The 27849-nt window shown below is 39.6% G+C and overlaps 1 long non-coding RNA gene across 1 annotated transcript in view; it reads right to left on the minus strand.

Moving 5' to 3' along the window:
- LOC123583209 overlaps nucleotides 1–27849 on the minus strand; it is a 185761-nt gene that overhangs the window by 118020 nt on the left and 39892 nt on the right. Inside the window, exon 2 of the long non-coding RNA XR_006704780.1 lies at nucleotides 17715–17797. This is a non-coding gene — a long non-coding RNA (uncharacterized LOC123583209). The remainder of the gene's footprint in view (nucleotides 1–17714; nucleotides 17798–27849) is intronic.

Below are 27849 nucleotides of genomic sequence, written 5' to 3' on the forward strand. Positions count from 1 at the left end.
AGGGGGGGAGAAAGACAGTATGACAAAACTGGTGAGTCTAGCTGAAAGCTGTGTGTGGTATATTACTTTTTAAAAGAAAACAAATCCAAGTTTTAAGATAAGGAAGCAGCAAGGAAAGTCAATTTCTTAAAAAAAAAAAAAAAATTAACACAATAAATGACTACTATTATCCAAACAAGGATGAGAAGCAGGCTCTAGAATCAGACAGACCTGAGCCCCAAATGCGTGGGGCCACCTTTTTATTAACAAGGCAAGATTGGACAAATTAGAAACCCAAGCCTCAGTTTTCCCATCTATAGGACGAGGTTCATGATAACAACAAGAAACCCTACTCGCTATTCCATGGTCATTGTTGTCATAGTTGAGTAAGATAATGAAAGTGACATGCTTAGCACCAGGGACTGGCACATGCCAGGAGCCCACCACAGAGTCCTCTCTTACCACTGTGACCTCAGACCACATGAGAATAAAACCAGGAAGATGTCCTGGGTTCTGTCTATGATCTGCCAGGTTCCTTACAATTGATCTGTCTGCAACAAACTGGGACATCAGTAAAAAGCCAGACCACTCTTCCGTGGGCCACAGAAGTACAAACAAAAAGCTCTTTTCTGTAGAGTGGGTAGCTTAAGGGTGGCATTCCCCCTCACTGTCATCTCTAAAGCCAGCAATAAACAAATCATAAAAAATGTGCTTGGAAATTTCAGCTCCACAGTAATCGCTGAAACAAAGGCAGAAAATTGCAGCTCTCTGTGTAATAACTAAGCCTCTCGTTATGTGCTGCTGTATTAAATATAAAACATTTTCATTTCCTTTGTATAGGAAATTCAATAGGACCTGAAAAGGGGGTCAACCAAGTACTGCGACTCCCACAATAAAATGTGAGTGGTGCTAATATTCCTTTTCCAACTCTCGAGTGACTGCAAATAACCAAACAGATAAAATGTAGCTTTCATAAAACTCCGAGGTTTGGTGGAGAATTAGCATGAGACTTGTACTTGCTACTTGCTAACGGAAGGTTGGCCAAGAGCTCAGATTTATGCCATGAAATTTAAATGGTTTTCTCCTGAGGTTTTCTTGACAATATCATTGTATGCGGCTGAGTTAGTTTATTGGCACGTTTGTACGGAGATTGTTTTTGGAGGAGTGGGGGGTGAGAGGGTAGGGGTGACGGTAACCTATTCCTTTAAGAAACCCAGCACTTATGGGGCTCTGGGGAATTTTAAAGCAGGGAATTTGGAAGAGTAACACATGCAAGAGTCTCCAAATGGTGAGGCAGAATCAACAACATTTACAAAATTACATTGGGGGAAAAAATAACATGGTAAGATCGCAGTTCTTTTGTTGGGGTGTTTATAACATAACACATGGCTTCCTCTCACCAGGCTTCTGAAATTAGAATGATATTGCTAGAAGATTTTGTATGGATCGGGCTTTGAATTTGCATGCAAGTTTGCAGGGAATTTTGTGCAAAGATGAAAACCCTGTCTGAATTCAGACCCAGGTATTTTAGCAGCCACCGAAAGGTTATTCACTGCGCGCCCGATACAATGTCGCTAACTAACTTAGAAACAGGAGGTCACAGATTAAAGTTAAAGAGGAAGGTTAGGCCTATGAGCAATGCAAGCAGAATTTAATTACAAAAAGGGTAGCTGAATAATGGCACACATAGCTAAAGGCAGCAATAGATACAGGAATTGTAAATCAGTTCAAGGAAGCTCAGAGAAAAAGGAAATAAAAAAAAAAAAAGAAAGAAAGAAAGAAAACAAATCAACTCTCTTAAAAATATCCTAGGGTTAACTGAGCAAGCCTCAGTAGATCAGAGTCAAGGCTTTATCCTTTCAACGTCCCTGTGCTTTGAAAAAGACACCTCAACAGCAGTTCATTGATTTCCGCAAAGGCCGAAGACCTGTGTCATCCACCCAATTGAATTCTTTTGTGCTGTACATGTGCTTACCCTATATTGTCTGTCCCCTTACAATTTTATCTCTCCGTGTATACATTTCTCCCACCCTGAGTAGGACACAATTATTCCATTCTTGCCAACATGAGCCGTATAATCACCTCGGGAACTGACATTTCATTCATGCCCTTGCAAGCCACGAGAGGAATTAAAGGTCCGTGTCCTCTGTGTCTTTACTCTTTTATTCCTTCCATGCATTTCGAGGGTAGTGGCTAAATATCACCGCAAAAAAAGAAGTCATCTCAAGCTGGAACTTTACACAAAAATTGCACATCTAATAATAATTATGCTGTTTTTTTTTTAAATGACTGTATTTCTGGACAAGGAAATAAAACGAAGCAAGGCCAACGTTAAAATGCCAAAATAGCAGAGGATGTCTGTGAAGTGGAGCTTACAATGGAACTGCCAGAAAGCTCGAGCTAACATTAGAATCATGTGAAAGTTGGCAACCCAGACTCACGTAGAGCTAAAGAAACAGTGTTTTTGTATATTCCAGTTCCTGTTGGTTCTGATCCCTTGAATGTTGCTTGGGGTATTACACTCCCAATTCCAAACAAATTTCAGCGAAACCTCAAAATATTTTCAACTATAAGAAACCAAACACGATTCCCACTAAGCGTAATAAAACAGCTCAAATTTCAGGAAAGCTTGAAGAATCTCCTTAGAACACTGAGGTGTGAAAGTTCCCAGGAAAGAACCAACCATTCTCATGTCTGATGCGCATAATGCTTCGGTTTCGGCTTTAGGTTGATTTTCTGTTTTTAAGCAATTTCACTCCTACCTCTCTGCACCTCGCAACCCGGTGTCCAATGCTTTTGAATCAGGCTGCTTATTTTTGAAAAAATAACCCAATTGACATTTATTGGGCAGGTGGTAGCCAGGCGTCTTCTCTGTAGGGAAAGAAAATTATTTTAGGTGTTTTCCCCACTCTCCTGCCTTTCGGACTAAGTGAATTTCAGCACCTGATCCAAATCACAAAGGTCATCCATTAGCAGAAAACAGAAACTAATTTGGCTTTCCCTGGCACCTCTCATACTCTGCGATTGTCTAATAGTTTGCATGGTGATAAGTGGGAGGCTTGGAGAAGAATGGTTTGTATGCAGGTCGCGTATCAGAATGTCACCATGTTCTTAGGGCCAACCTGTAACACAGCTTCAGACAGAAGGATCTACTGTGGGAGGGTGGCGGTTAGTTTATTGACTGGCACGCTGTACAATGAATTGTTTTTTTTACTGGATCTCAAATAACTATTCTGCTCTTCATTAATAATCTTAAAACAGCAGCTACACAAGTAGATTTATGGTGGATTTTCCCCCTTTTGTCATACTGTCTTCTCTCCTCTGTCATTAGTTCAACGACTTATCACTTCAAAACGGTAGGCCTAGGAAAGACATTTGACAGTTTTAAACCAATATTTGATTGGCATCATGGTTGCAGTGACATCCTAGATATAGATGGAATGTGTGGGGTGAATTCACCCTCTGCCTCCCAATGGCTTCTTTTGCAGAAAACGAGAGGACAGATTGATTAAGAAAACCCAGAAGAATAAATAAAGGTGAGAAATCTGCTGATGCAGCCCTACATGAAGAATCGCATTACTTATTTTTAGATTTATGCTTCGAAGACAAAGAAATCTATATGAGCCCCTGCCTGCCTGTATCTTTCCTCTAAGCTCTTTTAAAAATTATATGCAGGTATGTGTGTGTATACATATCTATCTATCTATCTATCTATATATATATCTATATCTATCTAACTATCTAGATGGGTATTTCAATGCAATCACTTTGACTTTATTCCAGAGAAATACTTTTTTAGTCTTTCCTATTGATTCAGAAATTCTTCCTTTTCTCACCCTTGTCAAAACTTTTCACTTATGACCCAAGAGCTGGGGACCCAAAATCAGTACTGTCCTGTTTTGAGTGTCATTGTGCAGTGATCCTAAGCGGCCCCTAAACACTTTTGTCGATATTTATTGATGGGATCCACGGGTACTCTGAGTGATCCCACTCTGGAGGGGCACCAACCAATGGCAAGGTGAACAGGGGAAGGAGGTGGTCCTGCTGTAGGCCAGAGCTGGCAAAGCAGTGTTGGGATGCTCAGGGGTCATTGACAAAATGTCAAACATTTCAAATTTCTGACTAGCTCTCTGACTAATGCCATACTAAGCAGAAACATGGCCATTTCCTCCAAGGAACCAACAGACACACAGACACATAAACACACAGAAATAAATACAGTCTCTGTGTTTTTTTTCCTCTTCCATTTGCTTGTTCTCTTGCTTTATGTCTTACATGTGCATGCGCGCACACACACACACACACACACACACACACACACACAAATAGTCTACAGGGAAATTAAGCGGTGCCAACGAAACAGTGTACTGAGAAAGTTCTTGGATAAATTAACAACGCAATTACATTACATGACATGCCACAAGATGGATGAGGAAAACTTGGCTGGTATTATGTTCTGTTTTCAAATTGCAATTTATTTGAGGGTTTTAATGGATGCCTTATTAAAACATCTCGGCCCTGGTCAGGTTTCAGCATATGTCACAGTGGCCTGTGATTGATGACACCCTCCGCTGCTTCTCTTGCACATTTGCAGGGAATTTAAGCAAAGAGGGAATGAGCTGAGGCCCAGCTTTGTATTGATCGTGTGGAGGTGCGCTGCCTGGGAGCACAGTCTAATAACATTCTCTTAGCTGAACTGCTTCACATGAAGGCATTTATTACAAGAACTAAAATGTTATATTGCTCAGAATAAAAGAATATTGTACAAACAAAAGAGTTAGCAGTGAGTGGGGGAGACGGGGAGGCAATGGCATGCTATGCAGCCAGGCCTTGTTATCTTTCAGAAGCCACATTTCTAAGTGTTGGTGGAAAACAATGAAAAAACCAAAGGTTTAAAAGAGGTAAAAGAAAGAAAGGGAAAATGCTGTAGGTTTGGTTTTTGCTTATTTCAACCAGTTAGTCATGCAGAACAGCGGAGTTTCACGACAAAGAGAAGGCCAGGTGAGGACTGATAAGGGAGCAGTCTTAAAGTCATTTGAAAAATAACTAAATATCCAAAGAGATCATAAGACATTATTTGGAAGGCCATCTGAAATCCTTCTCATTTTATAGAAGCTGTGGTTAATTTTTAGGACAAGCTCCCACCTAAAAAGCAAGAGCTATTCATACCTAAGGAGTAGCCATACTCCCATCCACACCGTGGAAATCTGATTTCTGTCATATTTTAATTATAAAACGGGCCCCATTTGCAATTTCAATACTTGAAGCTTTATAAAGTCTTATGTGAATTGTGAAGAAATTTATATTTAATGTTTAATCAAAAAAGCATGATTCAGTTGGATAGGTTATAGACACAGGCATGTCTAGTCATAGAAAAAAGACTAGAAGGATATAAAAGTTATTATTAGAGAAATGATAGTAATTTTCTTCTTTGTGCTTTTCTGTAGCATCTTAATTTTCTGCAATAAACACATATTACTTTTTAAGTCAAAAGGATAAAAAAGTATTTTAAAGATATTTTTATATCTTGATTTATAATAATTAGCAAAATAGGTATTCTCTGAGAGTCTTCAATAAATATAATCTCAAAAAAAAGAATTCATTTTGCAGTACTATAAGAGACTATTTCTTAGTAAGCAGACTCTGCACTGAAAATGTAAACGAAAAAAATAGTAACAATAGACAGAATGAAAATATCCCTATGCAATACAAAAAAAAAAAAAAAGAGTAAAAATTAAAAAAAAAAAAAAAAAAAAGCCAAAAACAGTAAGGAAAGAAGAAAGTATGTTGCATTTCCAAACTCTGAAAACATTAGGGTTTGTCAATCTCAGTCGGTCTCGGTGGGTTCAAAGGATTTTTTTTTTTTTTGCTTGACCTGCTGATTGCTATTATTTGAACTGCCACATTTATTATTTTGTTAGCCTTTGAGGGCCTATAAAAATCTCACCTAATTATATTGGAATCACCTAGCATCACAGCCGAAGCCAAAGAAGGTGAGAAAATGCCCAACAGCTTTTCCTTGAAATGGAAGGAAAAAATAGTTAAAGAACGAACAAACAGCAGGAACCAAGAACACTCAGGAAAGCCAGCTTTATGAGTCTCCCAAGAAATGGATACAGAAAACATTTTTTAAATGTTGACAGAAACTGTTAAGTTGTAAAAATGGATTTTTTAGCATTGTCAGTCGAATGCACCTTCTAATGTGCGAAATACCAAATTTACAGTCTTTGACTGAATTGTGATAGCTTTGGTGGAGTGGCGCTGGGGAAAAAAAGGACATGTTACTTACCCTCCAAGGCCTCTTTTTCTCTGGGATTGTAGATTTCATGTCCCTCTTCTAGGCGCTCTCATGGTCCCCCATCTTTTGTGACTGAATGTGTATCTGCTGATCAAAAGGGAACAACTTCCTCTCCCTTTTACTGTCGAAGTGGTTACATGATATCAGAAACTCTAGGTTCTTTTGTTCTCAAATTCTCCAGTCTTGGAGAATTACTTTATTTAATTTCATGTCAATTAGTATTTATTGAGCACTGTCTATCTGTGAGGCAGTGAACACAGCAGGTGCTCCTTCATTATGAGAGCCAGCTTGAAGAACCAGCTTCTTCTCACTACAAATACACACAACCCCACACACCACAATTTAGTCACTCATCAGCTCCAGCTTAGAACTGCAGAACTAATGCAATGAAATCACAAGGAGGTACGGCCTTTGTCAAAGTGATGAAAACAAACATGTATCAATATTTACCCAGTTCAGCTTGTGAGAAAAGCTATGGATAGGAAAAAAGAAAACCCACTCATGTGCTCTATCTTCCAGGATAGCTCACATATTGTATATGGCCTTTGTATGAAGTTTCCAGTAGCATAAAGGAGATTAAGAGCTCAGGGCAGATGCGACAGAACAGCATACAGCAAATGTTACAACACATCGGGAGGCACTCGGGACAGTGCAATTTGCGGGAGCAGGATCTCAGGGAAGTGTGGGACACAGAAGATAGAATCATGGGGCAAAGGGGGAAAACAGACAAGAAAGTACAATACAGGAATAAAAAGAATGCTATGAACACCTTAAAGGAATACAATGTTACATGTCAGTTCTATCTTGAAATTGGTGGGGGTGGGGGGGGGCTGGAGGGTGGGCTGGTGAGAGGAGAATCTTTCACGGGTCCTGAAGTCTCTAAATATTGTAGCTGTTCTTTGAATAACTTCCATGCTGAGGTCCACACAACATATACAATCAGTAAATAAGAAAAGGACACTGGGATTCCTACCCAGAGGTGGCTAAGTTAATATCACTGCCTGGCTTCTAACAGGTTCTATCAACCGCTCCCTGGTAAGGAATATTTGATCGCCAAAACTAATCAATATACATATAATTCACTGATAATTTAACTTCTAAGTGAACCTGTATAAGTGTGTGGTTTTCTGTGAGTCTCAAGTAATCCCTTTGCCTTTCAAAGTCCCAATTGAAGAACCTATGTTTTTGGGTGCTTGGGTGGCTCAACTGATTAAGCTCACAAGTCTTGATTTCAGCTCAGGTCATGATCTCACGGTTTGTGAGTTTGAGCCCTGTGTGGGGCTCTGCACGGACAGGGCAGATCCTGCTTAAGATTCTCTGTCTCCCTCTCTTTCTGCCTTTCTCTCTCTCTCCCTCTCAAAAATGAACTTCAAAGAAATATCTAAAAATAAAAGGATACAGTTTTTAAAAAAGAACCTATATTATTTAAGATTCTTGGTTGTATTAGCAACCGATTTTGGCTAAATTAGCAAAAGGCAATTTCTTGGAAAATCATCAATAAGCTCACAGAGTCAGTAAGAATTTAAATAGCTGGAAATGGAGACAGGCATATCAGCTGAGGACTGACTGGTCCTGGATGGCCTCCGTCGCATGTCTGATGATTAATTTTGCAAGGAGCCACTAGTTCAGGGTCTCTCTTCATCCATCATAGCCTACGCTTTTTCATATTGTAGATGGGTTCCAAAAGCAGCAAGCAAAAGAGGGTAGCCTAATGTACAAGCCCTTTTCCAGTCTTTGTTGCATTTTGTTTATGCCCTGTTGACCAAAAACAATCACACGGTCAAGCCCAGAGTCCACGTGGAGTGGAGACACAACTGCATGCATACAGGAAAGTATAATTCGTTGGGGGTCACTACTGTAACTGTTTACACACTCAGTGTCTGGCTTCCATAATAGAGGAGAAGTGCCTGAACTCTTCTTCTGGCAAAGCTTAGTCACGATGAATTAATGGAATAAAAGGGAATAAGGGTGACATTAAGAAGAGTAATGGATAATGGGTGGCAAAAACACATGATAAATGGTCACCATGGAACCCTCATTGGATTTTTGAAATGTAACTGAATCCACATAGATACCGTTTTATTCCTCTGAAAATTCTGGGCTGTGGACAGGTATCATCCATAAGGAATTCATAACTTCCCTAAAAAACCAGTTCCCCATTACAATGCATGTGAACTTTCCAAACTAGCCAAGGAAACTATGAATTATAATCTTGGTCTATTTTTTTTTTTTTTTGAACAGCCATAATAAATATTCTTCAACTGATTTAGGTTACATCTGTTCACATTTCAATTCTTGTGTCTAAATGAAAAATAATAGAAGCCAAATATGAAATGTATATTTTAAAAGAAACTCACTGCTCTAGAAACTTGTTATCTTATATGTCACACACTGTTTCTTTCAGTTTGATTGGTAAATAACAGTTACTGTACATAACCATGCTACTAACAGTACATTGAGAAATGAAAGTAAGTAGATATTTTCTGGCATTTTAGTGCACAAATATAACCTCTTAACCTGCAGAATCCGAAGGTTAAGTCTCAAAACTGAGTCCATTAACCTTTCTAAATGGTTGTGATATTAAAAACTGACTCTTAATAGCTATGGGTCATCGTCTAATGCAATAACCATCAGCAATAAAGAATTATGGATTAAGAACATTATCTATCTATAAAATGGTCATTTATGACACTTGTGCACAGACCATCTCTAAAATGTACAGATAACCATGGCCAAGAGTTCAGACCTAATAATATACATTATGCTTTTATTAGTATAGTTATGATATTAGTGAGTTTTAAGAGAAAATCATTACATTTATAAAAGGTTCAGGGTGTTTACTTCAAACATGAAACTAACAAAGAAAACCTTCTGAATTCTCTTTCATTGAGCTCTAACTCAGCCAGGTGGGACTAGTAGACTCAGAAGGTCAAATAAAAAAGAAAATAAACATGTTTTTAAATTGTCTGGTGTCTGTGCCACAGAGCAAATTTGGACTCATCTACATCATTGAGGAACAGCCAATATACAAAAGCTTCTGTGTCTTCTATCAAATAGAAAATTATTTGGATTGAGCTCTTTTTTGTTGTTTTTATCGTAACTTAGAAAATTCAATATACACTTACAGACTAGTTACTATGTACCATCAGCAAGGATATGCTATGTCTGAAATTCCATAGATATGAATAAAAGAAACTTCGATTTTCTAATAGAGACTTAGCCTCAGTCAATATTCCTAAGGACTTCAGTTAATTTTCTTAAGGAATTGCCACAAAATAATCTTCTGAAGAAATAGAACCATAAAAATAGACAAAATTAGTTATAGCTTCTAAACATATTTACTGTATTAACCTGTGTTTTGTCTTTGGCCCTGCAAAAGCAAAAAACAAATGTACTCAGGGATGAAATTGCATTAAACCTTGTTCACCAGAAATGGAGAAAGACAAAGATACAGGGAAAAAAGACAGAAACTTGGGGTGCTTTGCATCTTCCAATATGTTTTTTAAAATTCTTTTGTTGAAACGTGTGCTTTCTTGTATGTTATTTAAAATTTGTTTATTTTGATTTCCTCCTCTACCTTTAGTTAATAATTTATATCCTCACTATATGACTTGTTGGATACAGAATTAATGGCCCATATAATTCCAAGTAACAATGAAATTTTTAAAAATGCCACTGTTCAGAAACTTAAAATATAGACTTGTTAATAGAAAAATCTAGAATAGTGGATCCCTAAAATGTGCTTAAAAACACATCTCCTTTTAAAAAAAAAATTGTTTTTACATTTACTTATTTTTGAGAGACAGAAAGAGAGCACAAGTGGGGAATGGGTAGAGAGAGAAAGAGACACAAAATCTGAAGCAGGCTCCAGGCTCTGAGACATCAGCACAGAGCCTGACGCGGGGCTCAAACCCACAAACTGAAATCATGACCTGATCTGAAGTCAGACGCTTAACCGACTGAGCCACCCAGGCATCCCAAAACACATCTCTGAGCAATCTGCAAATAAACATTCTCCACCTCGTGGGGCCACTTAGGTCATCTTTAATAACTTTAATTCTTTTTAAAAGTTGCTTTCTTTTCTTCCCCTGCTTCTAGGAATCAAAGCCCTGATGCATTTACAACCGGTGCCTGCTGAAGAGAGACAACAATGTCTTTGTCAGTGAGGATCCTTGTCTCCATGGTCTAATTCAGATCACCTAGGCCCTTCACCTTCCTCCCAAAGTCCTTCATGACATTTATCCCAACTCTCCACGATTCCCTGGACTAGGATGACTAATATCTGGTCCACTACATACATGATTGTAAGGCTCAAAAGCTTTGTCAAATACAATTGCTAAAAAGAACTTCTTTTGTATTCCTCTGCCCCATATTCACTCTCAACTTACTTCTACTCAGTCTCAGGTCAGACTATTTTAAATGTTTTTATTTATTTTTGAAGGAGAGAGAGAGACAGAGCATGAGCGGGGAGAAAGAGCAGAGAGAGAAGGAGACACAGAACCCAAAGCAGGCTCCAGGCTCTGAGCTGTCAGCACAGAGCCCGATGCGGGGCTCGAACTCACGAACTATGAGATCATGACCTGAGCCGAAGTTGGACACTTAACCTACTAAGCCACCCAGGTGCCCCTCAGGTCAGACTATTGTAAACCAATGCCAAAGAACTTGAGAAATTCTACAGGATTGAATTAGTAAATCATATTAGTAAGTCACACGCTGGATTAAATTATTAGGTTAATAGAAAAATAATTTCCAAGACACAATGACTCTCTAATAATCATAGAAGCATAGCTTTGGGGTTTTATTCCCTCTTACAGAGACCTCATGTTTATTTGGCATGCCAGACTGTAAGCTCCTTGGAAGAAGGATTTGTATCTTATTAACCTTTGCATCCAGCATATCTAACGTGGCAATCAGACTCCATACATGATATTTGTAAATTGATAATAACAAGTATTGAGCATCCTGTAGTTGAATGTTCAGTATATTTTGACAGATTATCACTGTATAAGCTCTTGAAGTGTTTCCAAACATGTTCTCGATTGGGCCACCACGTACAAACAGAGCTGAGAGTAACTCGCTTTCTTTTGGTAAATTTGCTCAGGATCTGTCCTGTCATGTGGCTAGTTTGCCAAATTGCTTTCACCACAGGATGTTAAAACACCACAATAATCAACCAAACTATGTTAACCAGACTCCCCAAAGGCATATATCCCATGAAAAAAGTAGGAGCAATGCAATTTCACAATAAGTATAACATCGTTTCAAAGTCTGTTGCCAGCAATTCTCAAAGGTGCCTTATGTGTGATCTCTTACAAATATCTGGAATTCTTTTTCTGTAGTTATCCTTGTGAGTTTTAGAATAACCCATTGGGATTTCAGAAAAATATTTTTTTCTACTTGTTTATCTTCTTCATCTCCTTCACCCTTCCTCTTATTCCTCTCCCCCTCTCCTTTCACACTCTCCTTTTGATTTTCAGATACTGCAAATGATAGTGTAGTCGAGTTCCCATTTCTTCATATTTCATTTCCTCAAATGCTGGGCATCCAGTAAGTCTTATTCTAACCACTGTCAGCTAGATTTTTTTTTAATTTTTTTAATGTTTATTCATTTCTTGAGAGAGAGAGAGAGAGAGAGAGAGAGAGAGAGAGAGAGAGAGAGAGGAGGGGCAGAGGGACAGGGAGACACAGAATCCGAAGCAGGCTCCAGGCTCTGAGATGCCAGCACAGAGATCGACACGGGGCTCGAACTCACAGACCAGGAGACTCTGAGCCAAAGTCGGATGCTCTACTGACTGAGCAACCCATGAGCCCCCACTGTCAGCTAGATTTTTAACCAGGTATTGATATAGAGGGAAAGGGAATATGTTTTAGAGGAAGTGTCTCCCTAAAGGTGTGTACGTTAAGTCAATCGCCCTTGAATAGTTATACAGGGGATTATTCACAACAGTCCCCTTAGGGGGCTTTACTTACTTCAACAATACAGATGCTGCTAAAACCCTGGAACTTCTCCCTTGAAGTTTCCTTCAGGGCCTCTGGCACATTTTATTGGAGAGACACTTGGATATATAAATGTGAGTACTTTTTATTCAAAAGTGGTACAGAAAATGGGGGGGACAAACTAGCTTTGTTAGGATCTCACCATAAGTCAGAAGTTTTTTTTTTTTTTTTTTTATTCTTAGTATATTCTTAAATATTCTTAAAGTGAAGCCTTCCTTCAAATAGAAATATGGTTGTGCTTAGGTGACCTTGCAGGAGTTTCCTTCTTGTGGTAGAAGGAGGGGTTTCCATATGCCTTAAGGAACCAAATGACTGATGACAATCAGATTCACCTAAGAAGGAAGCTGTCTCTACAGTCCTTTTATGGCTTGAAGATCTTCTAAGAAAGGACAGGAAATAAAGAGCACGGATCTTTTCCACTGGGAAGCCCCTCCCTAAGAGCACTCAGTTATGGTACTTGCAACAGATGACATGGAACAGTAACAGAGGACATGAGCCCCTCCCATCTATGATTTCCAGCTGCATCTCCTGAAAAATGATGTGTTAGTGCATGACAGTTCACTGATCTTGGCAGAGCATGTCTGTTTTGTGCAGAACGGAGGCTCAGAAGTTCACGTGGAGTCTCGTTCACCTTCCTGTTCCCTCCTGTTCTTTCCTCTGGCCCGCTATTCCTCATTCCAGCACCAGACAACATGCATTGTATGGAGACATTTGATAAGATGTAGGAAGGAATATATGGCATATTCCCATATGCCCATTCCCAACCTTAGCATACTGCCCACTTGTCCTCTCCCACAGATGCACTAAATGGGGGAACAGGAGTTAGGACACCCCTTAGGATATTAGGATGTCAGATGAAATATCCAGAACACATTGACATTCCTTCCGTCTTTCCTTCTCTCCAACGTATTTTTCAGCAACTAAATTGTGGGAACTATTATCTGGACTTTAATATAAATTTACGTACTTTCCTACAGAAAATTTCTGCAGTCCATCCTCATTTTCCCATCTTTTATTTATTATTTATATATATATTGTCGAGACAGAATGAGTGAGAGTGAGCCAGCATGAGCTGGGGAGGGTCAGAGAGAGAGGGAGACACAGAATCGGAAGCGGGCTCCAGGCTCTGAGCTGTCACCACAGAGCCCGACGCGGGGCTCAAACCCACCAACTGTGAGATCATGACCTGAGCCGAAGTCAGACGCTTAACTGAGCCACCCAGGTGCCCCTGAGAAAGATTTTCTGTAACAAAAATACACGATACAGGCAGCTGTGCTCTCTGTCTCTGGTAATGGTGTATTAGAGATGTGACACTTGGAGCAGAATGGTCATCTTGAGACCCATAGGGATAATAGCTGTCATGCTGTGGATGGCAGAATAAGAAGAATAGAATCTGAATCTAGTGATGTGGTGTTGCTGCTTCATCACCCACCCCTGATATACCCTACCTTCAGACTTAGCACATACATGACAATTTTTTTAAAGTCCCATTTGTCATGGCCTGAGCTGAAACCAAGAGGTGGATGCGTAACTGAGCCACCCCGTGTGGCTTCCTATGTCCATTTGTTTTTTAAAGTCTCATTTGTTTTCTGATAATTTGCAACCTAAAGCATCCTAACAGTCCTCAAGACAATTCAACAAACACCCCCACTTTGCACCCATGAGCCCAGGAATCCATTTTCACGTACTACAGAAGGCTGATCATTGTCTAAGGCCCTTAAACTCCTAAGGCTGCTTTACAAGAGGCTCAAGGAGTCCTCTGAAAATCTTCACTCACTGCTACAACGGAGATGGGATCTAGCAGTTTTAAGATATGGAAAGAAATTCCTCTACTGACTTCAGTTCTCTCTCTGCTTTCTGTTTTGGTCACTTTATTACAACATTGACACTTATTTGTTTTCTGTAGCTTCTAAGAAGGCCAGATAGCAAAGTAGCTTAAAGAATGGGGTCTGGAGTCCAAAGATCTTTATTCAAATCTTATCCCCTCTACTTTGTGCAAATTATAGGACATGTAACTGATAGGGCCACTGTTTCCTATCTGAATAGACATAAAAGAACCTCCTTCCGAAGGTTTTGCATGGAACTTGTACATGGAACTGCCCTGAATGCAGTCAGCTTATATTCAGGAAATCTTTAATTTTGCCTCTACAAGCTGACTGCCAATAGACAGACTTCAGGACAATCCAGAGAGAGGACTAGAGGATTGGAAGGACTATTTCTGCATGGAAGTATACCTACTTATCTGGGGTCTCATTAAGATTTCTGAGCAGAACTCACATCTTTTGAAAAAGACAGGAGAAAGAAGTTCTCCATCCAAAAGAAGGTGCTCGTGGAGGGCTTCTTCACCTTCGTATCGAAAAGGACACTACTGATGAGCCCCACCAAGCTGAGATGAGCAGGCAAATTGAATACCACCCAGAAGCTCCCCTTAAGTGTGTGGGTTTAATGTCCTGTCTGCAAGGAATGGAAAGAGAACATTTTCATACACTTTGAGGAACAACGAGAAATATTGAAAGCACTGCCTTTTCACTTTGTCTGACCCCCCCTTCCCCCCCCCCCTTTTTTTTTTCAGGTCAAATAGTTGCAGCACTGAAAATCCGGCAGAGTCATCAGAAGAAATACAAAAGAGGACCTCTTCTCTCAAAATAAGCTTAAGCACCTTATACAGCTGCAGAGCTCACAAAAAATTAAGTAAATAATGGATGAACACTAACACCGCTGTGCATTCAATACATGATTTAAGTCTTGGAACATTTCCAAGTGTTTATTTGCAAATATGTGCTTCTGGGCGTTCACCTATCCAAATTCCAATTCTGCATAATTTAAATTCTAAACATTATATAGATAATGCAAAGTTTATACAAGGGATACCGAAAATTCCATCTTTACAGTACTGACACTACAAAAAGCAATATTTTCTGGTAATAATGTAAAAACCTTAAATTTTTAAATTGTTTCCTTTAAAAATAATTGCCAGGGTTAGCACGGCGAACGGTTTGACAAGGCAATAAAGCTTTGTGACTTTACAGCCCTGTGTTTCGTTTAAACAGTTACACCGTGACATTTGGTGACCATTAGGCACACTTAATCTGATAGATTCCCTGCCCTCTGTCCATTCCCACTCCAGACCCACCGACAGTAAAACAAACAAAAAAAACCCTTTCAGAACAGGAGGACAAGTTTTGAACAAAGTTCCATTGTTTTCAGAGTCCTTATCTCACTTCTATTAAGGATTCAATAGTGCATTCCTGGAAGAGGCGTTGGAAAGAATCGTGTTGAAGGGTTTATTCCAGAGGTAGGAGACAATCCTAAGTGGGGGGGGGGAAACCCACAGAAAAGTCAAATAGCACCTTTTGAATTCTCTTTGAGTAAATCCTAAAAATGTAAGCTATGCTAATTATTACTTGGCATGCAAGATCATTTGTACTTTATTAAGTCCCCTCTTTTCACTGGGGAGGAGGCAGCTACATGTTTTGATATCTGCCTGTACCACAAGGTAGCCTTTGAGGAGTGCTGTGTTAAGTAGAAGTACAAACCAGAGCCCATGTGTTTTCTGACCTTATAGGAATTTGATATGTAACTAAGCGTGGGCATGTGTTAAGTCATATTCTGGTCCAAATTAAGAGACTTGAATTAAACTGCTTCAGGAAGGATTTTTTTTTTTTTTTTCCTACATGTGAAACTAACCTCAGACAAAACACTGGGGTCTTGCTCAGGGGAAAACTGCGAAAATATAGCACAGAAGCACTAAAAACACCCAGTATTTGCCAAACAGATTTCACACAAGCTTCTCCATTGTAGGGCTGGGTAGTCCTGCCACTTTGGACCTTACCACTTATTTCTCTACAGGGTTTGATGTGGATGAATATAGGCTTTCTAGGATTTTTATGTGCCCCTTTATTTTTCTGATCATCTCTAAACCATGCTCTTAAAAGTAAGAGCCTTTGAGAATCTCTAGCAAGTTAAAATTTATCTTTTTCACCTATGTTCATTTTCCTCTAGAACACACCTATCTTACGGGTGTTTTTTTGTTGTTTTTCTATATAAAATAAAATGCAATCAGCCATTTTCAAATGCACAATAAACCCAGTTTACCCTAATAGAGTTATTATTACAAAGAGAAGCTTATCCATAGCATGTAGGTGGCTAATGAAGGAATGTACCTACAAGATATTTTGCCTGCTCAAGAATGCCAAGACCTCCAGTATTTTTTTTTCTCTAAATTCTCTGTTAAACTAATTCCGTGTGATAGGCAGATATGTCCTCCACATGCTGGTGAATTAAAATTCAGCTTTCAGTGAATAAGATTAATTGCCTCTTCAGACAAAGCTGGATTTGCGCTCCTATTAGGGAAAGGGGAGGGGGGGGGGGTGAAGCATGGGGCAGGGTGCCAGCTAGACCGCAGTATTCAGTTACACGTGAAATGATTTGTAATTCTGAGTAATCACTTAGGACAAGCCCTTGCACCATTTTATCTATACATGACTCTAGGCCAAAGTCAATACTCATAGTAAAATAATGAGATGAAGCTAACTGAGCCCTTTTATTAATGCTCCAAGGAGCAAATCTGATGCTTGAGTTTCTCCCATTGAAAGTATCTACTTCTTCCTAAAAAATGAACAAGTGGGTCAGGATGCCCAGTAGCGGCCAGGGTACCGGCTTCAGCAAAAATCATAAATAACCAACCCTTCCTGCCTTCCCACTTTCTGTTTGTACACTAGGCTTTACCCGGCTGCAGGTGAAAACACATGAATTTTGCATTACCTCTAGGCTCATTAAAGAGATCTGGCTCTCTCCTAATAGCTTCCCCTCACTTAGGGGGAGACACACACACACACACACACACACACACACACCATCATGAACCTTAAGAGAAACAATGCATAGTACTTTTGCTTTCTCTTCCTCATCACTCTTATAAAGAAAATCAACTGTTCTAGCAAATGCACAGCTTGGTGACAGAGTCAGCATGCAACTGTGAGGAAAATGAGATGGGTAACCAGCTGTCCCAGTTTCCTGGGAATGGGGTTTGAGAAGGGAAAGGGGAAGGAAGGGTATAGGGAAATCTTGCTTTTAGCCCTCAGTGTTGTTTTCCCCACGTTACCACCAGTCCTGTGACCAATCTTGCAAATAGGTATTAGCTTTAAATGGCTCCCTAAGTAGTGATCAATGTATTACTCTTCTCCATGCTGGTTGAAGGCCTAAAGATCCACTAGGAAAACTTAAAAAAACAATATATTATCCTTAATGTCATTTTCTACAACTTGGAGAAACTAACTTATGTGGTGAGTAAAATTGTCTTTTATTAGAAAAATCCCACAGAATATTTCCACTTATCACCTAAAAACACATCCAAACTTTTAGTTATTAAGGCAAAATCTCCATATACATGTACTCCAATATAAGACAACATACGTATACTAGAAGGACATCCACATACCTGTATTCAAATTTCAGAGGGGTCTTCTATTCGCTAGGTGACTCTTCCAAGTCTCTTGATATCTCTGACCACAGCCTCGTCATCTGCAAAGAGAGGACCACACAATTACCGGCAAATTGTAGTAAATTTGCCGAGTAAAGCTTAGTTCAATATCAAGTTCATAAATATGATTACCCACATCCCTCCATCCCCTGGATTATTCTTATTATGAGGGGTGTAAACCATTGATATAAATGGATCGTATAGAGATTTCAATCAAATGACTCCTAGTATTTCTCTAATGAGAGCTTTTGCTTGGTGATCAAAATAGCTTTTTTCTGAATGTCACTTCCATTGGTGTGTTCATTTGTAGATATGCCAAGAAACATGAAATTTCCCTTTAAAAAGCTTGGTTACCGGGGTGCCTGGGTGGTTCAGTCAGTTAAGTGTCCAACTTTGGCTCATGTCATGATCTCATGGCTCAGAGCCTAAACCCTGCGTCTGATTCTGTCTCCCTCTCTCTCTGCCCCTCCCCCGCTCAGGTTCTGTCTCTCTCTCTCTCTCTCTCTCTCTCTCTCAAAAATAAATACACATTTAAAAAAATTTTAAAAAAGAAAAAAGCTTAGTCACAAACCAAACAGTCATGGGAAATTGCTAAAAAGTCCAGGTCCCTACGTACTGAGTACATACCGAGTGCATATTAACTTCATTTTTCTCAGCCTTAGCTTGGTTTTCTCACACAACCTGAACCTGGAGTGGTAGTTTTTTAATGGAGATTTCAGGACGCACAGTTCCTACGACTATACAGCTTGCGTGTCCTTGGAGAAACTTTCAGTCTAATGAGGACTCAAGGTATGCAACACACACATCCACATGAACAAACCCATGTTTGGCACGATTGCCAAACATATAAGGAAAAGGACCTTTAGGTAGAAGACAAAACACACAGAAAGTCACCAACACTTAAGAAAGCTTGGCATTAGGGTAGCCCGCAACTAATCCGGTGTACGGGAGTGCAGAGAGTAAACAGGAGGGAGGCGTGGAAAGAATGGAGAAGAGAAAGGAGAAGCTCCAGCTGGATGGTATTTATTGGCACTTCTAAAGTGTTTGTACCTGATCTGGAAGCCAGATCCTCTGCAATTTTAACATGACAAAGGATCACTTGGGGAGCTTGTTAAAATACAATTGAGGTCCTGCCACCATCAGTTCTAATTCAGAAATCCTGGTGTGACTCCTGAGAATCTGCTTTCTAACAAGCTCTCCAGGTGATTCCAATGGAAGGTGATACAGAAAACTCAATTTGAGAAACATGGCTGCAGGATATGGGGAGTCATTAGGGATTTATCAGAGGGGTAATATAATCAGATATATGACATAAGAAGATAAATAGTTCCTAGAGAATAAATTGGAGGACACCATAACTAGAAGGAGGTGCATAATCCAGTTGGGAAGCTTTTTCACTGGTGCAGGAGGGAAATTATGATGAGTACCATTAGATGAGAATATAAGGAAGAAGTATAAAGCTTTAGCAGGACATAGTGGCTTACTGTTTGGAAAGTGGAAGGAATCTAGCATGACTTCAGGTTTTCTGTTTTGTGTTCTGCTGATGATGATTATGTTGAAACAGCTTACATAGGAAGATGAGTAATCTAGGGGCATAGGAGTTACATTTTTCATATGTCATGTTTAATAAAATGGTTAATGTATGGGCTTTGGAGTCAGATAAGCTGGATTTAAAGCCTACCTCTGTCGCTTAACTTCTGTGTAATATGGACACGTTGCTTCACCTCTCAGATGTAAACGTAGGGGCAAAGTTCAGGGATTTTGATGAGTAAATCAGCTAATGTAAGAAAAGACTTTAGTGCAATGCCTGAAAGTGATTAATAAATGCCAGTAATTTTTATTTTTAATGCCATCATCATTAGCTAGCTGAAGATATTCCATAGCCAGATGAAAATATCACACAGATGATTATTAAAACTTTATTACAGATAAGATCATCCGGAGAGAGAGAAACGAGAGAAACATTTGAAAAAACAAAGACTAATAGAGTCCAGGGGAATATAAATGCTTCAGTTGATAGATGAACTGGATGAAGCCGAGGAGTGATCACACAGAAAAAATAAACAAAAGATATTGTAGGTCAACGGTGTAGAGCAGCTTAAGGTAGAAGAAGTCATCAACAGTGTCGCATGTTTCAGATGGTCAGGAAAAATAAAAGTCAAAAAAAAAAAAAAGTCTGCTGTATCTGACAAATGGGAAAACACTGATGACCTTAATTAGAATGGTTTCAGGGCAATGGGGGCAAACTTCTTCCCTCAGCTCTGAAACAAAGGACATAAAGAAGTGTTCAGAATGCCAGAAACCGGAGGTGCAGAATATAAAAGATGAATGCGTTCCTGTCAGAGAACACCAAGTTTCTCTCTAAAATTAGGGGGAGATTTCTGGTGAAAGCAAAGTGATGATGCTGGGAGGCAGGGTAGGCACTAGAGGGAGAGGGGAGAATTTGGAATAAGTAATGAGGGACAAGGGAGTTTGCCAGGGACTGTAAAAGCCACCCGGCAGCACTGAGGCACGACTATCTTATACACTTATTTGGTTTTCTCTTCTTCCAAAGCTTGGGTGGGTGGTAAGATCAGAGAAGATGGATTGTGGGTTTAATTTAAATTTTACAGAGCAGATGTGGTAGAAGCACAGGCAATAAAAAAGGTTGATGTTGGAGAAAATGGAGTTAAAGTAATAGACGGAGATTTAATAGAGAAGAGAGTGAAGGCAGAGGAAAGCTGATGTCTGAGAGCACACTGACAGAACTCGAGGGGGTGGGGGGCTCAGAACAGGCAAAGAAGAGCAAAAGAACAAGGAAAGTGGAAAGACAGAACTGGGGGATTCGAGTGTGAATGAGGGGCATATAATTTCAGAGGTGAAGTAGTCTCAGATGTTGATAAAATTGTGTGAATGGCCATGGAGAGGACTGACATGCAAACGTTTCATGACTGGCATAGATAGGTCAAGCACTGTAGCCCCTTAGGCTGGAGCAGAGGATTGATGTTCCTCTACACAGAACCTGGGATTGGGACTGTGGAGAATTTTGGAGAAGTATCATGGGGGGGGGGGGGGAGGATGCTGGCGGAGGGGCGGGAACATCGCGGCAGAAAGTGTTCAGCATCCAGTGTTCAACAGCCAGTGTATGCTGGGTGAACAGCAGTTCTACCACAATCTGGTGATTGAATAGAAAGATGAAGATCATTGGGGTAGAAGTTAAGGTGCTGATATGTCTTCCACACGAATGTAGACATCCTCTAGGATGACAAATGGAATTGATGTGGAAAAATACCCAAAGTTGCTTCATTCTTTAGTGAGTGCAGACAAGTGCCCTAGTGATTGGTAGAAAACATCCCTGAGGAAAAACTAAGAACAGTATAATCTAATGCATCGCAATCCAAAAAAAAAAAAAAAAAAAAAAAAAGACGGGAATTTCCAAATAACTGTAGAAAATCAATAATCTGGAAGCCACAACTTGAAATTTAGGAAGTTGACCTCTGGGCTCCTTAGAAATATCTGGAAACGGGAGAGACTATTCAAGGTATTGTTTTTGGTTTTGTTTTTACTTTTCCTTCCCCAGTGTGTAAATCCAAAGCTAAGGCTTACTTTCTGCCTCTCAGCTTGGACTAGCTGGCGATTGTTTATATCTGCTCTTATCTTCCCTAACTTTTAACTCTTGGCCTCTGCTTATATAGGTAGATATTGCCATTATTGTCATTTTTCTTTGACATCCAAGTAAAGCAGGTTTATGAACCTGTTTATTTCACTGTCAATAGGAGACATTTTATTTTATTTTATTAAGTTTATTTATTTTGAGAAAGAGAGCATGCATGTGTGTGTGTGTGTGTGTGTGTGTGTGTGTGTGTGTGTGTGCATGCGTGCAAGCTGGGGAGGGGCAGAGAGAGAGGGAGAGAGAGAATCGCAAGTAGGCTCCATGCTGTCAGCGTAGAGCCTGATGTAAGGCTCAGTCTCCTGAACCGTGAGATCATGACCTGAGCCAAAATCAAGAGCCTGACGCTTAACCAACTGAGTCACCCAGGTGCCCCAGGAGACATTTTGTTTGCCTTTTGTCTAGAATGGGCCCATTTGAGCAGGGACTGTGCTGAGGTTTGGAAGTGATCATTGCAACCCTAAAATCCCAACCATGGATTGATCTCTCCCTTGCATTGTCCTCCTTTCTTCTCTTCCTCCCTATCATCCTAACTTTTTTGGGTTTTGTCTTTCTCTTTCATTATTTCCTCCTTGTTTCTCATTTAAATCTGACATCCTTCTTAGATATTCTGAGGCCCCCTCTCCCTCATCTCCAAACATACAATCTCTAAGAGAAGAAAGAAGCAAAGATAGACTCATAAATAAAACTCTACTTGTTTGAGCACCAGGGCATCTAAATCTATTTGAATAATTAATTTGCCTTTGTATCTTGTAACCCCAAATTTAGTTATCTGCTTCCGAAGTTTTGGCAATGGCCTCTGATAAATCAAATTGTCTCCCTTAGTTTCCCCCTGTAGAAAAATATCTACCATTTACTCCATCATTCTCCCAAAACCGTTAACAGATTTAATAATTTAAGCTACTCTGTTAAAAAGGAAATATAGTTTTAAAGTCAAAATAAAGCTGGTGTGACTGCAAGATTGGCATTATTAAAAGCATGTTATTTGAGTGTCTAAGATAGATGCTACACATAAGTGTTTAAAATAATTTAAAATGACTTTTTATTGTAAATTAGAATATATAAACATTTAAATCCTATCTCCGAGTGAAGATTGACCTATTTGAAGGATTTTTCTCATTTAGCAAACGTCTTATTATCTACAACATAAAGATAAAAGGACGTATTTGTATTTAGGCTTATGCAAACCTAAAAATACATAGATTTGATGCACAGAAATGGACTTAGTAAAAAGGAGTCCTTTCTATGTTGAATAAAACAACAAATAATTCTTAATATTCACTGAACAATACGTTATTAGAAAAAGAGCATCTCAAGACCTATTGTGTCTTTTTCTTCTTCTTCCTCTTTGAGTAACTCAGGCAGGAAACCTCAACATTTTATTTGATTATTTAAGAGTTCCCTTTGGAGTGGAAGTAGATAGAGCTTGATATCACTATGTATAAATAAATAATTGGAAGGTTTCTATGTCCAGATAAAATTCACAATCAGATAAGTGGGTTTCATTTTATCTCTTGTTATTTTAGTGGTGGTAAGCCTAGTTTTTCCCTCCACTCAATGGCCTATACTCCTCCCAAGATCACTCCCTTGGGCTCTCCTGTGGCCTGAGGGATGTATTTAGGATCTCATCAGCCCTTTTAATCTGATTGCCATTCTGCATTTTAATCTTTGCTCCTCGGCCCTCATAAATTGGGAAGAAGTGCATCATCTGCCCTCTCCCCCCACCTCCTACACCACACTCAGGCCACAGCAGCACAAGAGTTATAAATGCCAGATTATAGATCTGCTCCATTATGAAAACGTGTGTGGTGACACTTCTCTTCTGACAGTCAACAATGTTAGAGTCAGTAAACAACTTATAACTGTATATGTCATTTAATATCATGATGGTTGTTAGTGATGGCTGCATGCTTTATAAAAAAGGTAAATGGAATTCATCGGTTCAGTTCTTAAACTTTTTTTTTTTTTTTTTTAACAAATATTTGCTTATGACCTAAAGTATGCCAGGAATTAGCCTGGGCATTAAGAAAACAAAGATGAACAAACATGTTCCCTGCCTCCAAAAAAAAAAAAAAAAAAAAAAAAAATCCTTCACAGTCAAGTAAAGAGGCAGTCATGTAAATAAGTTATTATAATAAAGTAAGACTAAAAATAAAGTATAAAATTCCATTACGGCACAGAGGATGAATGACTAAGAAGACCGAGAAGGTCAGGAATAGTTAAGTTGGGTATCATACAGAAGACAATGTTTGAATAATCTTTGAAAGAGGAAGAGGAGAAAACAGAAGGAGGCCATTTTCAGCAAATGCACATATAAAAGAAGAAAAAAAAAGATGACATAGTTACATACATGTCAATAGTTTGGCATATATAGAACGTAAGATGACAGTTGGCATATTGCTGAAATTGAACATTACAAAATCCTTTGGGGAAATAATGACATTTTTTTCAGTATCAGGATTTCCTCAATTTAGTCAATCCCTGAAGTCTTGGGGTAAAGCAGGAGGAGACAGGTGTGGCTCCCAGAATTGCAGAAAACCACATCAGATTCACGATGCCTTCCAGGAACAGATAATGGGATGATCGAAGCCCAGTTCAAAGGAGTGCTTTTGGCAACTAAGGAAAAGGTAAAGGTGACGTTTCTAAGACAAAATAAAATATATATTATTCTTGCATAGCCCTATCACAGCATTGAACAGAATTTGTAGGAGTATAGAGAATTGTGGTACCTAACAGAATTCATCACCAAAAACTATACCACAAGCAGAATCATTCTTTCAAAGATCCTCTTTTCTTATCACACCTTTATTCTCCTAGAGCATTCCCACTGTGACAATTCTTTGACCTCACAGAGAACTGCAATCCTTTATCCTTATTGCTTCATTTCTATTGACCAACCCCTCAGGAATTCACTTCCCTCCTTCAATAGCCCTTGTTCCAGAGTCTTCTTTATAATGACTCTTTTGCAAATACCCTCAATTCCCTGGGCTCTTTCTCCTTCCATCACATCCACTTTGCAAACCTCACTGATGAATCCAGCAATGTGTTTCCTCTGGGCCAGCATCCACGGAGCTAAACACTGCCGGACAAAAATCTTACAACAGGGAAAGCTGTGATCATGATTCACTGAGGGTCCCCAGCCCCAAATGTTCATTCAACATGGAGAGACTCCAGTGATCTCCCTGCTCACCACCACAGTGGCTATTCAAAACCTTGGCCATGTCCCACCTACTGTCCCACTTTGGTTCTAGCACATCACCTGCTTCGTGGTTCACTGCGAACACAGAAACCACATAGTACATTCCACATTACCTTCTCATTACCAAATCTACATCTGCGGTCATCACTCATCTTCCCTCTCACTACAAAGGAGGAGCTAACCTTTTTTTCAAAATTCTATCTGTTCAGTGTCTCAGGTAACCATACCCTTTCCTGGGGTGCCTGGGTGGCTCAGTCTCAGTCAGTTAAGAGTCCACCTCTTGGTTTCAGCTCAGGTCATGGTCTCAGAGTCAGGAGATTGAGCCCAGGGTTGGGCTCCATACTGAGCATAGAGCCTGCTTAAGCTTCTCTCTCTCTCTCTCTCTCTCTCTCTGTCCCTCTCCCATTCACACCCTTCTCTCTCTCAAAAAAAAAAAAAAAAATCCCCTTTCCTATTTTTTCCACCTCTCTCTAATGGATCATTTTCATCAGCATTCACAGACTCTCTAATAGCTCTCATGTTTAAAAAAAAAAAAAAAGAGAGAGAATCAAAACAGAATGTTCCCTTGATCCCACATCTCCAATTAGTATATAATTTCTCAACTTCCCTTCAAATCCAAGTTCAAATCCACTTTCCCCAAGGTGGTCTTGCTTGTACCTCCACAATCCCAGCTCCCTTTCTGATCACCATCAGTGCATATCATCAAACCAGTTCCTGCCTTATTTAACCTTTATGCCACATTCAAACCCTTTCCCACCCTGTCCCTCCTGACATAGCCTCTTTGCTTCTGTGTTAATACACTTTCTGATCATATTTCTATTCCTTTGGTTCTTCCTTCTCAGACCCAAACAGAGCTTAAGGTGTGAGGACTTGTGTGCAAGTGGTTGATTTGAGAGATGATCCAAGGGACTTGGTAGAGGAAGATAAGTAAGGAATAGAAGTGCGTTATCAGGGTCAGCATAGTAGGCGAGACGGGTAAAGAGATGAACTCCTCTGAGGCCTCCTGAGAGGTGTGCAGCATGCTTCCTCTTTTTTTTTTTTTTCTTTTCTTAAAAATATTTATTTATTTGGGGGGAGAGCACAAGTGGGGGAGGGGCAGACAGAGGGGGACAAAGGATCTGAAGTAGGTTCTGTGCTGACAGGCTGACTGCAGTGAGCCCAATGTGGGGGTCAAATTCACGAACTGCGAGATCATGACCTGAGCCAAAGACAGACGCTCAACCAACTGAGCCACCCAGGTGCCCCTGGCATGCTTCCTCTTAATTGTCTGAATGACTTTGCTCTTCCTTCCTTCTTTACTATCACTTGATTTTTGTGGTCCTCAGGACTCAGTCCCAGGCTGTCTTTTCTCATCATTTTAAAGGGATATTAATATCCCTTTAAATAATCTCAGACATCCTTATGCTGCAAATGGCACCCAAGTGTCTACAACTCATAGATTTTTATCCACCACATAGATTGCAGTTCCAAATATAACTCTCTACACGGCCTCTCCATTTGGAGCTTTATCAGGCATCTCATATTAAGGATCCCCCAAATAATCTCTTGATTTTTCCCCAGCCCTGCCCCAAATCTTCTGCTTCTTTACTTTCTCATAGCTTAATAAATGGAACTTCCGTTCACTCCTTTACACACAATAGAAACTTGAGTCATTTGACTACCCCCTTCTTCTCCCTTCCTACGTCCAATCCATCACTAAATTCTACCAATTGTACTGCCAATTTCTACTGAAAATTTTTCCACCCTTTATCATCTCATTCCGCATCTAGGCGATTACAAGAGTTTGCTTCCATTTCTGTCTTCCTCCAATCCATTCTGGACATAGTAACCAGGATAATCTTTCAAAAACATGTATCAAATTGTATTACTCCTCTGCCCAAAGATTTTCATTGTCTTTATATTATCTTTAAGTTGGTAACAGTTTGATTTTCTGGGGACCCATCCTGTTTTATGCCTGTTGTCCTACCTTCATTGTCAGCAGGGTCCTCTTTCATTCTTCAAAGTATCCCATTTTGGCTGATAAATTATATGGTCACCCTACTCTTTTTTAAAAAAAAAAATTATTTTATTTTATTTTATTTTATTTTATTTTATTTGTTTTGTTTTGTTTTGTTTTGTTTTGTTTTGTTTCAGAGAGAGAGTGTGTATGCATGAGCAGGAGAGAGGGGCAGAGGGGGAGAGAATAAGAGAGAGAGACCCTCAAGCAGGCTCCATGGCTGGCATGGAGCCTGACATGGAACTTGATCCCACAATGCTGGGATCATGACCTGAGCCAAAATCAAGAGTTGGATGCTCAACCAACTGAGCCACCCACGTGCCCCTGGTCACCCTACTCTTAAATACAAAATTCCCATATGACTTACTTCAATCTTATCTCATGTTATTTTACATTAGTCAACTTGAAGGCACCAACCATCTTCCACTTCGGAAGTCCTTGTGCATGCTGTCACCTCTGAGAACAGCACATTCCCTCTGAACCATCTGGCTGGCCAACTCCTCTTGCATCAAGAGTCCACTTAAGGCCACCTTCTAAAACAGGTATTTCTCAATTTCACAACATAAACCATTTCTACCAGGACACTTACTTTTTCTGTGTCTTCTCCCCTTCACTCTTTGTGTAAATATAAATTCATTTGTACATTTATGTGTTAATACATATTTTCCCCCACTATATAGTAAGTGTGAGGGCAAAAACATCGATCTGCCACTTAGTAATGTATACTCAAGCACAGTCGGGACCCCTTGTGGGTGTTCTTTAATATTGTTGAAAGAACCAAGAATGGGAGAGAGAAATGCCAGCCAAGGCCTTTTTAGTACACCCATTTTCTAAACCTGAATAAATACAGATTCTCTCATCACTCTGACCTACGAGAGCACAGTGAAGATGTTGAAAGAAAATGCCAACATAGGAGGTGCACGTACAATTTTCTAGTACTTTGTAAAAATGAATGCAGCCGTCTAAACACAATGGAGACCAATTCCACAGAAGCAATCGTTGGTAAAGAGGGGAGCTTTATTAGCTCTCTCAAAACAGGAAATTAAATGAAAGAATAACATACTTAATGAAAAATTCAGCTTAGAACAGAAACGCATTCATATGAGAATATATGCCAAATTTGTTCTCTCATTAAAGATCATAAACTGGTTAACATTTCAGAGCCAGAAGGACCATGGACACGAACTAGTTCAGTTCTGTCATCTTGCAGGGAAGGGAGTTGAGACCCAGGCAGCAGAGGTAAAATTAG

Source organism: Leopardus geoffroyi, chromosome B3, assembly GCF_018350155.1.
Source record: "Leopardus geoffroyi isolate Oge1 chromosome B3, O.geoffroyi_Oge1_pat1.0, whole genome shotgun sequence".
Taxonomy (NCBI): Eukaryota; Metazoa; Chordata; class Mammalia; order Carnivora; family Felidae; genus Leopardus; species Leopardus geoffroyi.